The following is a 12,088-nucleotide window of genomic DNA, read 5'->3' on the forward strand; positions in this document are numbered from 1 at the left end:
TTCTCGTAAAACACCTCTTTATTTATTTACTCTCTTCAGGCGGACATGAAAAAACAAAAAAGTAGGCGAAAGTGACGTAAAAGCGTATCTAGCGAATCCACATTCAAATAACAATGGTACAACAGATGGCAAAGTTTTGTGTGATGCCCAATTCCACTGTTTGACACGGTTAACAAACGTCCTGTATAAGTGGGGAGGATTCGCATCCGGCAATCATCGTTTACTTTTTGTAGGACGCACGAAAAAGAAGGTTTTTCCTCACCTTTGCAGTCGAATCGTCTGCGAACTTGCTCCCCCGATACTAGCCGCTGCATACACATCTCCATAAAGAATGCAGCCAAGAGTCTAGAGAAACGAGATGAGCACAGTACTTTCATTTATTTTACGAAACATTCGTCGTTTCATAACTAAACATAAAGGCGTGAAGTGGTGGGTGATGGAAGGGCAGAGTGTAGGATAAGAAGCTTGGTAGTTGAGAACGTGGTTAAGGAGGTGCGTTCTGTGGACCAGCCTAAAAAAATGCACTGATTTTAATCAAGCAGCGGATTGCGGATGAAGCAAGTGGGACACATTCGTAATCGGTTCATTTGCATACGTCAGCTTAGGCTTTCCCGAGGCTTTCGTGTATCCCGTGGTCGGCCGTCGTTATATTGTTGCTGCGCAAAGAAGTTCGGTGGTGCTGCCAGATAAGATAAGTGGGCTGGAAGAAGGGTTAACTGAAGTGTAGTGAAGGAAATGTACAGAGAGTGAAGGTCAGTGGAAGGGTGAAGTGTTAGTCTAGGAAACGCATGGATTATTAATTAAAGAACACTCACAGGGATCATCGTAGATTCACTTAAAACGACTCTAACCTAAAAAAATTTGATTCTCTTTGTCATCTCTCCGGAAACTCTGCGCACCTCACCTCGTTTTGCATTGCCTCCTTGATGCGCCCACCTTTGACCAAGCTAAAAAGTCATGTGATGATAGTATCATGTCACGTTATGTCATGTGACGTCACACCAGTAGGTATGACGTCATTATGATGTCGAATTGGGACATCATCGTGCAATGGTAATTTTTTCATCACTAGTGGTGTTCTCGACACCGTAGGACGATTACGCCACCGACGCGAGATGCCGATGGTAAGTTTTTCATTTTCATGAAGTAATTAAGGCTCTCGCCCCAATAAGTAGCCCTAATAAGGGTAATTGCGAACAACTGAAGCTGCTAGACCTTACACAAGTGAAATAGACACCATGTCAACTGTTCAGCCACGCTCACTGTCACACACGCTTTTGTTTCGTGTTGAGCGCCTTGTTTAGTGGGGTAATTTTGTATGCTCTGATCAGGCAACTTTTCATCCAGCCCATGCATTTGTTTTATGCTGACCTTATTGTTTGATTGTTTATACAACAACAGTGCTTGACTTGCTTTCATGAACTTAACCTCTGACGTTTTCGCACTTTACAAACAAGCCTTCAAGCGAGTGTACTTTAATAAGTAATCGAAACAAAACCTGCTTATATTATTGTTTAATGAACAGATACGCCTTCTCGTTTAGCTTTTTTTTCTTTTTTGTGCTTTATTAGATGCACATGCCGCATCCAAGGTATATACACGTTAAAACAGATGGCTCAAGTATTACAACGTTTTCAACATCAGCAATGACCACAGCCACAATATTCAGGACCACAGCTCAATATTGAGGAATCATCGAAATTATATCGCATGATGTCAGCTACTACAGCTGAGCTCATCGCTATTCTGTATGCTATAAAGTTTATAAACTCGGCAGCAGACGCGAAAAAAATAGGTACTTTTCAGCAATTCACAGGCCGCATTAACATCACTCTCCAGTACAAATACGGCAGCAATTAGTGATAGTATGACATACGAAACGCTTAAAGAGCTCACCAAAGCAAGTAAGGCGCAAGATGAGATCAAATTCCAGTGGATACCTGGCCATTGCAATATTCCTGCAAACACAGCTGCCAGTGAAGCGGCACGACAAGCACATCGTAAAGATGTTACTGTTTCTTTACAATTTCGAAAAATAAATTGCGAAGTATTATAAAGAATACAACTTTCAGAACAAGCAAAACTGCTTGGTTTGACCGAAGTACAAAGAGCGGTGATTTATATCACGTCGATTCATTCGTTGAATTCAAAATTACGCTAGCACTAGATAGAAATATTGAAACTCTTATTCACCGGTTCAGGCTAGGCACCGCATACACAAAACATTTTTTGTAGAGATACGGAAGAGCTGAAACTCCCAAATGCGAATGTGGATTTATAGATGAAGACAAATCTCACATTCTCATAGACTTTCGACATCATAGCATGCCGAGGCACCGTCTGAGACTGGAATCGTTGGCATTAGACCACAGACTGTTTAGTATCAGAAAACTTCTGGGCCCATGGCCAACTGGAGTTTTACACACGCACGCTTTAAAAGCGTTAAAACGTTCTTCCTACGAGAGAGCGGAATCACTGACAAGTACTAAGAAATAATTTTTTGTATAACACATGTTGTACTTATTATGCGCAGTATCATATGACACCCATATGTGTGTGCTGAAGTGAATGTTATGTACACACGAGCGAATACAACTCAATAAGGATTAGACGTGTGCTCTGCTGTTTTGTGCTGCTTGGATAAAAAGTTAACGAGGAACATATAAGAGACTTCACTCATTGACTTTCGAACATTACCTTATCACTGTGTTGTGATATGTGCGTATAAGTGCCTTATTGCATATATATGCTCGAGTGTTCCATTATCCATGCAATGCTTTGTGTGTTTTCTTTTAAGACGTGTGTTCAACTTTCACTCAAGGGCTAAGAAGTAGCCGGCGTCATACGTTTGCGCCAACATCTCCTTATACATTATATCAGCAAAAAAATTCTACGAAGAGTTTCGTGAAAACAAAGTGCTTGCCACACGACGTCTCGAACTCGTGTGAAATAAGGCGCAGTGACTCATATGCGTTGACACAGAACATGCGACAATAAAATTACCAATTTTAAAATTATATCTGTTTCGAAGATAGATAAGTATAGTGGAGACCATTCAAGATTATTGTACAGAGTCTTCGCAATGAAATTCGTTATAAATGGCAAATCTTTACGCAGCAGGTTTACCATGTAAGATTTGTTGAATGTGATGCATAGCCTGTAATTACTCCGCGACCCACAAGACAAGCTTGTTGCAGGATTTCTTTTATCCTGCGCCGCGTAAACCAAACCTTCAGTGTACGACGCCTTCCTCAGAACTCTTTTGCACTTCAAACAACAGGGAGTATACGCCTTCATTCCTTGCCCCTTTATTCGAAAACAAGCCTTCACTCGACTTTCGTCTTTCACTTGACTGAAATGAGCACAGCACCACTGCTCGACTAGAAATGACGCAGTGCTTCTCAGGAATCGCTGCTGATTATCGTCGATATTCAGTGAGTTTTCTGCCTAAAGACGGCACTTCAATCAACGTTTTCAAGTAAAGGTGAAACGTTGGGTCAAGGAACGTTCTAGAATACGGGGGTTAAACAAGGTAGTGGAGAGAGTGAGATCAGCAAAGCAAGATGAAAACTAAGAATAAATAGAGAAAGATGGCAACAACATAAATGAACAAAACATTTGCAGAAAATATGCATTTTTGTTTATACCAGAGAAGAGGTTGGTAAAAGCTGCAGCACAGAGATAAAGTCCAAAGTAAGCGCGAAGAGAACAAGTATGCGCAGAATAATAAAGCAGAAGGCGGACAGAAAGTTTTTAAATGTTGATGACAACAAGAGAAATTTTGTGTGTGGGGGGGATGCTGGCAACGTATGTAGGAAAACAAGCCTGTGGCCTTTTGTACCAATTTGCGTCATGAACATGCAATGCACACAATAATATTTTAAAGAACATCCCTCTTATAAGGCTCATGTTTGCAGTCTCACAGGGAGTTGCTTTCGGTCAGAAAAACTATTCATCTTTTCTTTTTCTTTTTTTAATGAAGTGTGCTGCTTCTCCATTTCACCGTCTCGCTTCATAAGGTGTTAGTAAAATGTGCCACGTTAATACAGAAGATGAAAAAAGCTGGCGACGTGGAAATGTTTCTGCACATGCGTAATGGCCTGGCACGTCAAAAACTTTGAGACTGTTCATCGTTGCAGGCTCTGCACAATAAGGATGAAAAAGTGCGTGCTTGGATGGTAGACAACTTCAACCGCGGAATTTTCCTGGCGGCTGAAGTCAGTCATTCGATCGCGTGCTCATCTTTGCGTTAGACTGCTCGCCGCAACGATCCGTGCCTTAGCGCATTATTCCGCCTCGCGCCTGTGTTGGATGGATGAAGCTATGTGTTCTGTCAAGAACGTAGATCAGCTGCGGCTTTGGTAACGACGCTAATGAAAGCGAAAGCAACTGCCGGTTGACTTTTATAAAAGTGGGAGCGCTACCTGCGCCCACGAGCCCTGCTAAAGCAGAAAGTTAAATGGAAATCTCTCACTTTTGAGGTTATTTGCGTGAACAAACTTTAGTATACTCTGAATCATTGAAGCTTTGAATAACTGATGATGTAGAAATACATTCCCAGTGCAAGCTTCAAAGTATTGAAAAAGCATAAAAAATTGAATTCTTAGCCTATAAATCTGAATAAAAATGCTAGCAAATTTAATTTCTAGGTCCTACATTTTTTATCAAAGGCCACTAGCAATAACCACTAACAATAAACACCACTAACAATAAACACCACTAGCAATAAACATCCAAAAATAAACACTGTGCATACGGGCCTGTGCTCACTAAGTGGGTATTCGCCAATTGACGTCTGCTTTAATATTACGTACAACGGGACAACTGCGTGATAATAGCTCCTAGAATTATATATTCAACTGTTATAAACAATAATAACTAATGGTTTGACTTGACGCATTGTATGGCTCAGGCCTGCCAATCCCTGCTAGGTTATTCCTGCCTGACTGGTCAATTGCATCTCTCGTGCACACATTCCGTTGTGTGTGCATTGTCGTCTCTGAACCTGGCGTTCTCTTTAGACTTTCTTGTTTTTCTCACAGTGTAGGGTTGCAAGGAGAAATTGTGGCTAGATGACATCTCATTTTCGTCATTATTTCTCTCTTACTGTGAAAGCCTCTTCCTTCCCTCATACCTTAGGATGACTAAAAGGTAGTCAGTCCTAAATTTCTTGAACCCTACTGAAATCCTGCTTGTAGTTTCAAAAAAAAAGTTAGGAAAACCTCTACGCGTAATTTATGTGTCCGAACGTTTGCTATATTGCGAAAGCCTAGAAGAACATAAAGAAAAATGATTACAGTCAAGGGAAAACCTGCAGTGTTGCAAAGGATATCAATACCAACCGCTGAAGGCAAGGTCACTGAGTATGTAGAACGCTGCTACGGGTAAGCGAGGGCAGCTAACGCAATGCTTTGTTGTTTCTTGTTTTAGCTGAGCATAATTTTTTTCCCGCTTTCTTCAAGTTTTCTTTTCTCTTGAACAAATTTGGTACCAGGTATGTTCTGAAGCTGCCTGGCAACGGGTATAGTTGCGTACAAGGTGAGCGAAGAAATGAGAGAATTTCCGAGAAGAGCTTATTGATTCGGCAATCATTACAAAGGCCCACCGCTTTATTTGTAGACTTGCACAAACGTATTCTTCTTACGTCTGTACACCGCTGCTATGTGTCTCGACCAAGCTATGGGGTTACTATCACTCAACGTGTTTCAGCAAAATTGGACGTGTATTTACCCAGTATAGACATTATTAGGTGTGTATCTCAGACGCTGTGCTTGGCGGGCTCCTGTGGCCGCAAGCCCAACGAAAATGGATCCGCACACCCTTTAGATTGCTAAAGTGATCTGCACATATACAAATATACAAAAAGGAAGGAAGGAAGGAAGGAAGGAAGGAAGGAAGGAAGGTAGGAAGGAAGGAAGGAAGGAAGGAAGGAAGGAAGGAAGGAAGCAAGGAAGGAAGGAAGGAAGGAAGGGGCACGAGGGTAGAGAGATAAACAGAGGAACAGAGAAGGAAGGAAGGGGCACGAGGGTAGAGAGAGAAACAGAGGAACAGAGAAGGAAGGAAGGAAGCGTTTTACAATTACCATAATTGTGTGTGCCTTCATTGATATTACGTGTTGACCTCTGCTTAGAAAATATTATCACATTTACATTTATATTTACTTCTAGTTTATTAAGTGAAGCTACCTAATGTGACGGTGAGGTTCAAGAATATGAAGGCAACTGTACAGCCCGCGTTTAATTGAACGTTTTTTGCGTGAGATAAAAGTAAGAATGGCCACATATTAGCACCAATGGCTTCTATTTGGCACATTTGATTACCACAGAGCACATTTGTTTGGTCTACGTTTCGAAGCCAGGTGAGTTTCACTAATGAATGGCACAGATGTTGTTTGTGTGCCGCGCGGTTAGGGCACGTTTATTTTGCCTGGCTAATATCAGCTTTGAAATAGACGCACTGCAATAGGTGTGGATATGTGCTTACAAGAATTGACTTTATTTTTTTCTAATCATTAAAATTTCTATTCGTAACATCCTATTAGTGTTACTTCCTGACAAAAGTAATGTTAAACGAGGTGTGCTGTTTTTTTTTCACATCCGTGGTTTATGATAGTGTATTGCAAATCAAGAGAAAGAAAATGCAGTTATAAGTCATATGAGGTCGAACATGGAAGATTCAGTCAGTATTAACGCGTGAGCACTAAGGAGCTCGTTTTGCGGAAATTCTGGCGTCGCTGTCAGCGTCGTTGGTTGTGAGCAAGAATTCATCGCCGTCACCGAAAAATTGAGAATAGTTGAAAATGAAAAAAAATATTGGATCGTAATAGGGACCGAAACCGGGTCGCTTGCACGGAGAGCGGATATTTTATGACACAATGACGCGTCCGCTTGTGAATATACTGAAAATGACCACCTCTGCTTAAAAATACAGCGAAAGTAACTTTGATGGTTTACAAACACACGCGTCCTGCATACGTGATTCACAATATGCCATCTAACGTGGCAGTAGTAATGCGTGCTACAAGCGTACTTCATTGATTGATATGTTGGGTTTAACGCCACAAAACCACCATATATGATTATAAGAAACGCCGTAGTGGAGGGCTCCTAAAATTACGACCACCTAGGGTTCTTATATCATCATCATCATCATCAGCCTGACTACGTCCACTGCTGGACAAAGGCCTTTCCCATGTTCCGCCAGTTAACGCGGTCCTGTGCTTGCTGCTGCCAATTTATACCCGCAAACTTCTTAATCTCATATGCCCACCTAACCATCTGTCTCCCCCCTAACCCGCTTCCCTTCTCTGGGAATCCAGTTAGTTACCCTTAATGACCAGAGGTTATCCTGTCTACGCGCTACACGCCCGGCCCATGTCCATTTCCTCTTCTTGATTTCAACTATGATATCCTTAATCCCTGTTTGTTCCCTAGTCCGCTCTGCTCTCTTCTGGTCTCTTAAGGTTACACCTACCATTTTTCTTTTCATTGCTCGCAATCAGGTAATGGAGAAATGCTCAGAATACAACCAACCATTATACATAGCCTTCATAGATTACGAGAAGGCATTTGATTCAGTGGAAATATCAGCTGTGATGTAGACACTGCGTAATCAGGGCGTCGATGAAGTATATATAAACATCCTGGAAGAAATCTACAGGGGATCAACTGCTACCACAGTGCTTCATAAAGAAAGCAACAAAATACCAATCAAGAAGGGTGTAAGGCAGGGGGACACAATCTCCCCAATGCTATATACCGCGTGCTCACAGGAGGTTTTCAGAAGCCTAGAATGGGAACTGTTAGGGATAAGAGTAAATGGAGAGTACCTTAGTAACCTGCTCTTCGCCGATGACATTGCATTGCTGAGTAACTCAGGGGACGAATTGCAACTCATGATTACGGAGTTAGACAAGGAGAGCAGAAAGGTGGGTCCTAAAATAAATCTGGAGAAAACGAAAGTAATGTTCGACAACCTCGGAAGAGAGCAGCGCTTCGAGATAGCTGATTGTGCACTTCAAGTTCTGAAAGACTATGTCTACTTAGGGCAGGTAATAACCGCGGAGCCGAACAACGAGATTGAAGTAACTAGAATAATAAGAATGAGGGGGGGGGGCACATTTGGCAAGCACTCTCAAATTGTGACAGGTAGATTGCCACTATCCCTCAAGAGGAAGGTATATAACAGCTGTATTTTGCCAGTACTTAACTACGGAGCAGAAACCTTGAGACTTACAAAGAGGGTTCAGCTTAAATTGAGGACGATGCAGTGAGCAATTGGGTTCTTTAACGTGCACCCAAATCTGAGTTTCATAGGCCTACAACATTTCCGCCTCCATCGGAAATGCAGCCACCGCAGCCGGGATTTGATCCCGCGACCGGCGGGTCAGCAGCCGAGTACGTTAGCCACTAGACCACCGCGGCGGGGCTACAAGCGAATGTCAGAACATGTGATTATCGAAATGACTTCGTAGTTTAAAGCCAGTCATCAACTACAAAAGGCGCACATGTTACTGCACCGGTTCCTTTAAGGCCACGTAGTGGGTGCGTATCAAATTCGAAAAGATTTCATGAACTAAGTGTCTGAAGTACGCACAAGGAACAAAATATCACTCTTGCGTTTACCTTTCAAAGGTGCAGCTTAAAAGTCCCGTAATGCTTGATAGGATCGTCCAACTATTCCTCTATCAATTTCTTTCTTAATCTATCTATTCGTCGTCGATGTAGTTTCATTATTCTCATTAAAAAAAGTATGAGCTACCGCTAGTGCTCCTGAAATATTCGCCACGTGACATATGGCTGCTTTTAAAGAGAGTGCGACACTTTTTCTTGCCGTTTCTTGTTACATCAGGTCATTCGTTTTTTGCTTGCTGGGAAAGCTGCCAGCGTTTCATAAAAAAACGGCTAGTGGATGGCGTGATGAGAGCAGAAACATATTGGTATGGTCGCACCTCCTTTCAAGCAAAAGGGTGAAGAACGTTTCTTCGCATTCGATTACTGACGCTTGCAGTGCTCAGCCAGTAAGCCACCAGCGTTATTGCTTGCTTCTAGTGCTTTTTTGCACACCCATTTTAACATCTGATCATTTTCCCTATGCCGTAACATCCACCAGCGTCTGATAGAATTCCACTAGACCTTAGCCACTAGACCACCACGGTGGTCTAGTGGCTAAGGTACTCGGCTGCTAACCAGCAGGCCACGGGATGGAATCCCTGCTGCGGCAGCTGCATTTCCGATGAAGGCGTAAATGTTGTAGGCCCGTGCGCTCAGATTTGGGTGCACGTTAAATAAGCCCAGGTGGTCGTCAAAATTTCCGGAGCCCTCCACTACAGCGTCTCTCATAATCATATGGTGGTTTTGGCACGCTAAACCCCACATATCAATCAATAAATCTCATAGAACTACGATCATTTCATAGAAAGAACACTATTTTATAAATTTTTCACTCGTACATCTCCGAATTACCAATTTAAAACATCTATTCCAAAGTAGCAAGGTATATGTATATTAAAATGATACATTATGAGACATGTGATGAATACGAGTCAAAATAATCAATGATTCAAAGCTAATCACACGCTTTTTATGGAGAAAATTAGATCTGATTAAGCCATTTGCAGCGCGAAGTACAACTTGGTTGACTTGTGGACGACGCTGCAGATGTCATTTAAATAGATTTTTGAAACAGGAAACTTCCAAGTTACCAAAACATTTGTCCCAGACTACTATAGATAAGTTGGAATAACGTGTTGATGGAGGGTTTGGTGTACCGTTCAAAGAAGGACACCTTAACTACGACAAATTTTTCTAAATTTCTCAGAAGCGTCGTGATCATCATGCCTCTAGAATTATGTTTCCTTCGTACTTTAGATAGATAAGAAATACTCTGACACTCTTTAAAATGGGCCTTGTTCATTGAAAGCTGAAACAACAAACGAGCGAAGCATGGAGGACACCTCATATTCACTTGAAGGGTGAAACGCGTTAGCGTAATCGTTACCCGTTCGCATGCTCATATCAATCACTGGCCTTCCTTTTCTTCTTGGTGGGTACACCTCAACCGTATCGAAAAGAAATAAATTTTTTGCTGTGTTGAAGTGTTCTGGGAGATGTATACTGCAAGTACGCTGACGAAGCGCTAACTTCGCCACAATTCTTTCTTTCACGAATTTTTGAACTATTTACTAGGCGATTGTAAAACAACACGCGCACCCACGGAGCTACCCACTTGGTTGATGTTTTTGCTCATTATGATTATTGATTATGCCTGAGTGCATTTTAGGTTTAAGGCCTTTGCACCATAATTTGAATGTTTTCACAACTTGTGTGATCCTACGCGTCCTGCGCGTCATCGAGCAATATTACGAGCGTTAACGTGATTCCTCACTCTACACGGCATTCGTATAAGATGTTTTCCGCTTTGGAATGACCTTGAAACCACAGATTGGCTCTTTGGTAGAATACCTGTTTGCCACTCTGAAGCGCCGCTTCTATAGCTACTTGAACAGAAGACTGGTTTATTCATTATTTATTCATTGCATTCAACCTCTGCTTTGCGCTCATCAACAACGCTGATTTTTCGCTCAAGGCCAACGATGCCGGCACGACAAGTTCCGTGAAACGAGCTCTTTAACGCTGTCTCGTCAGAAAGATCTCGTTATATGACGTTTCAAGCTGCCATAAATAAATGCAGTCATGACCACACGTTAGCCAGGCCTACCATGACTGAATGGTCTGCCGAGGTCCTCATTGCTTGTGATGAATAGTCTGGCCTGTGAAAGCGCATAAAGAACTATTAGATGGAAAGATTGTCAAGCAGTCCAATAACGTACGCTTTGCGCACAACTCAGTAAAAAGCGAAAATCAGGAACTCCCCCGTCACTGCTTGGTAGCTGGAAAATTGGACGCGGCACGAGCTAAAGAACAACGTATGATGTCGAGCAGGGTATCTTCATATGGCGAATGATCGCAAACGTCGTCGCTATACAATATGAGGTGCTTTTCTTTTACTGTATAAACCTGCAGTGTCCGATATGTGGTACACAGAACGAGGCCATTAGACCGGTGCAATTAAGTTTCACTCGACGAGATGTAAATAGATGATCTCAACTTCAGTTACATTGGCTTTAATCAACGGGGAAAGCACGTTTTTATTTCTCATTTTCCACGTGGAGCATTTGAGCACAGTTTGCTTGAGGACAGTTGCAATTGGATAACCTAAAAGTCCAATTTGACCTCGTTTCAATCCAACACGCCAATTTTCTCAAGTTTTGCAGATTTGGCAAACGCTCGGAGTTGAATGATTAGAAACTAGTGCACACAACAGACATCCAAGAGGGTAATTACATGTGCGAACATAAACTCTGCGGGCAAGCACACAGACCCATTCTTAGAGGCGCCACGTACGGTCATGATCAAGTTTGACGCAACGCGAAACACGCACGTTGTTTTATTGAGTGGCTGAAAATGCGTGCAGCCGTGCTGCACGCATTTTCACCTTTTATTTCCGGGTCTGCACCATTTATTTCCGGGTCTGAATACGTGCTTGCCTTGCGTAATTAGGGTGTTCTTCGTACGAGTTAAGGCCGGTGGGTCATAGAAGAAAGCTTGCGAACGAGCGAAACAGAATGATCGGAAACACGAAAGAAAGAGAAAAGATCACGGTTGTCTTTGCAATATGCAGCGCTGTTGTAAATAATTTCTGATTCCCGGCGCAGAAGCTATGCGACGCTTATCGGGGAAACAACAGAAATCGCATTTTCAGAAGAATGATTCATTATCACTGTCACTCCACCTTTTGCATGGGTGTGAGTATTTCTTTGCCTACAGCTGTTGACTAATATAATTGTTGTGTGTATGGTTGCCACGCGTAGCTAGTGCTTAATAGATGGAGCCACAATACCGTCTTTGTGTACCCGATGCGTACGTTCGAGTAGTATCATTGATCTACGTCATTGATCTACGTAGTGCCACCACAATAAATATTACGCTTGTTAAAATAATGCTAATTACGATTATGACGGCGTAGATAATGATGGTCATGGTCATGCACTGAATGTGGCACTGATCGCGTTTTTTTTTCAAATAAT

The sequence above is a fragment of the Rhipicephalus microplus genome, chromosome 4, assembly GCF_043290135.1.
Source record: "Rhipicephalus microplus isolate Deutch F79 chromosome 4, USDA_Rmic, whole genome shotgun sequence".
Lineage (NCBI taxonomy): Eukaryota > Metazoa > Arthropoda > Arachnida > Ixodida > Ixodidae > Rhipicephalus > Rhipicephalus microplus.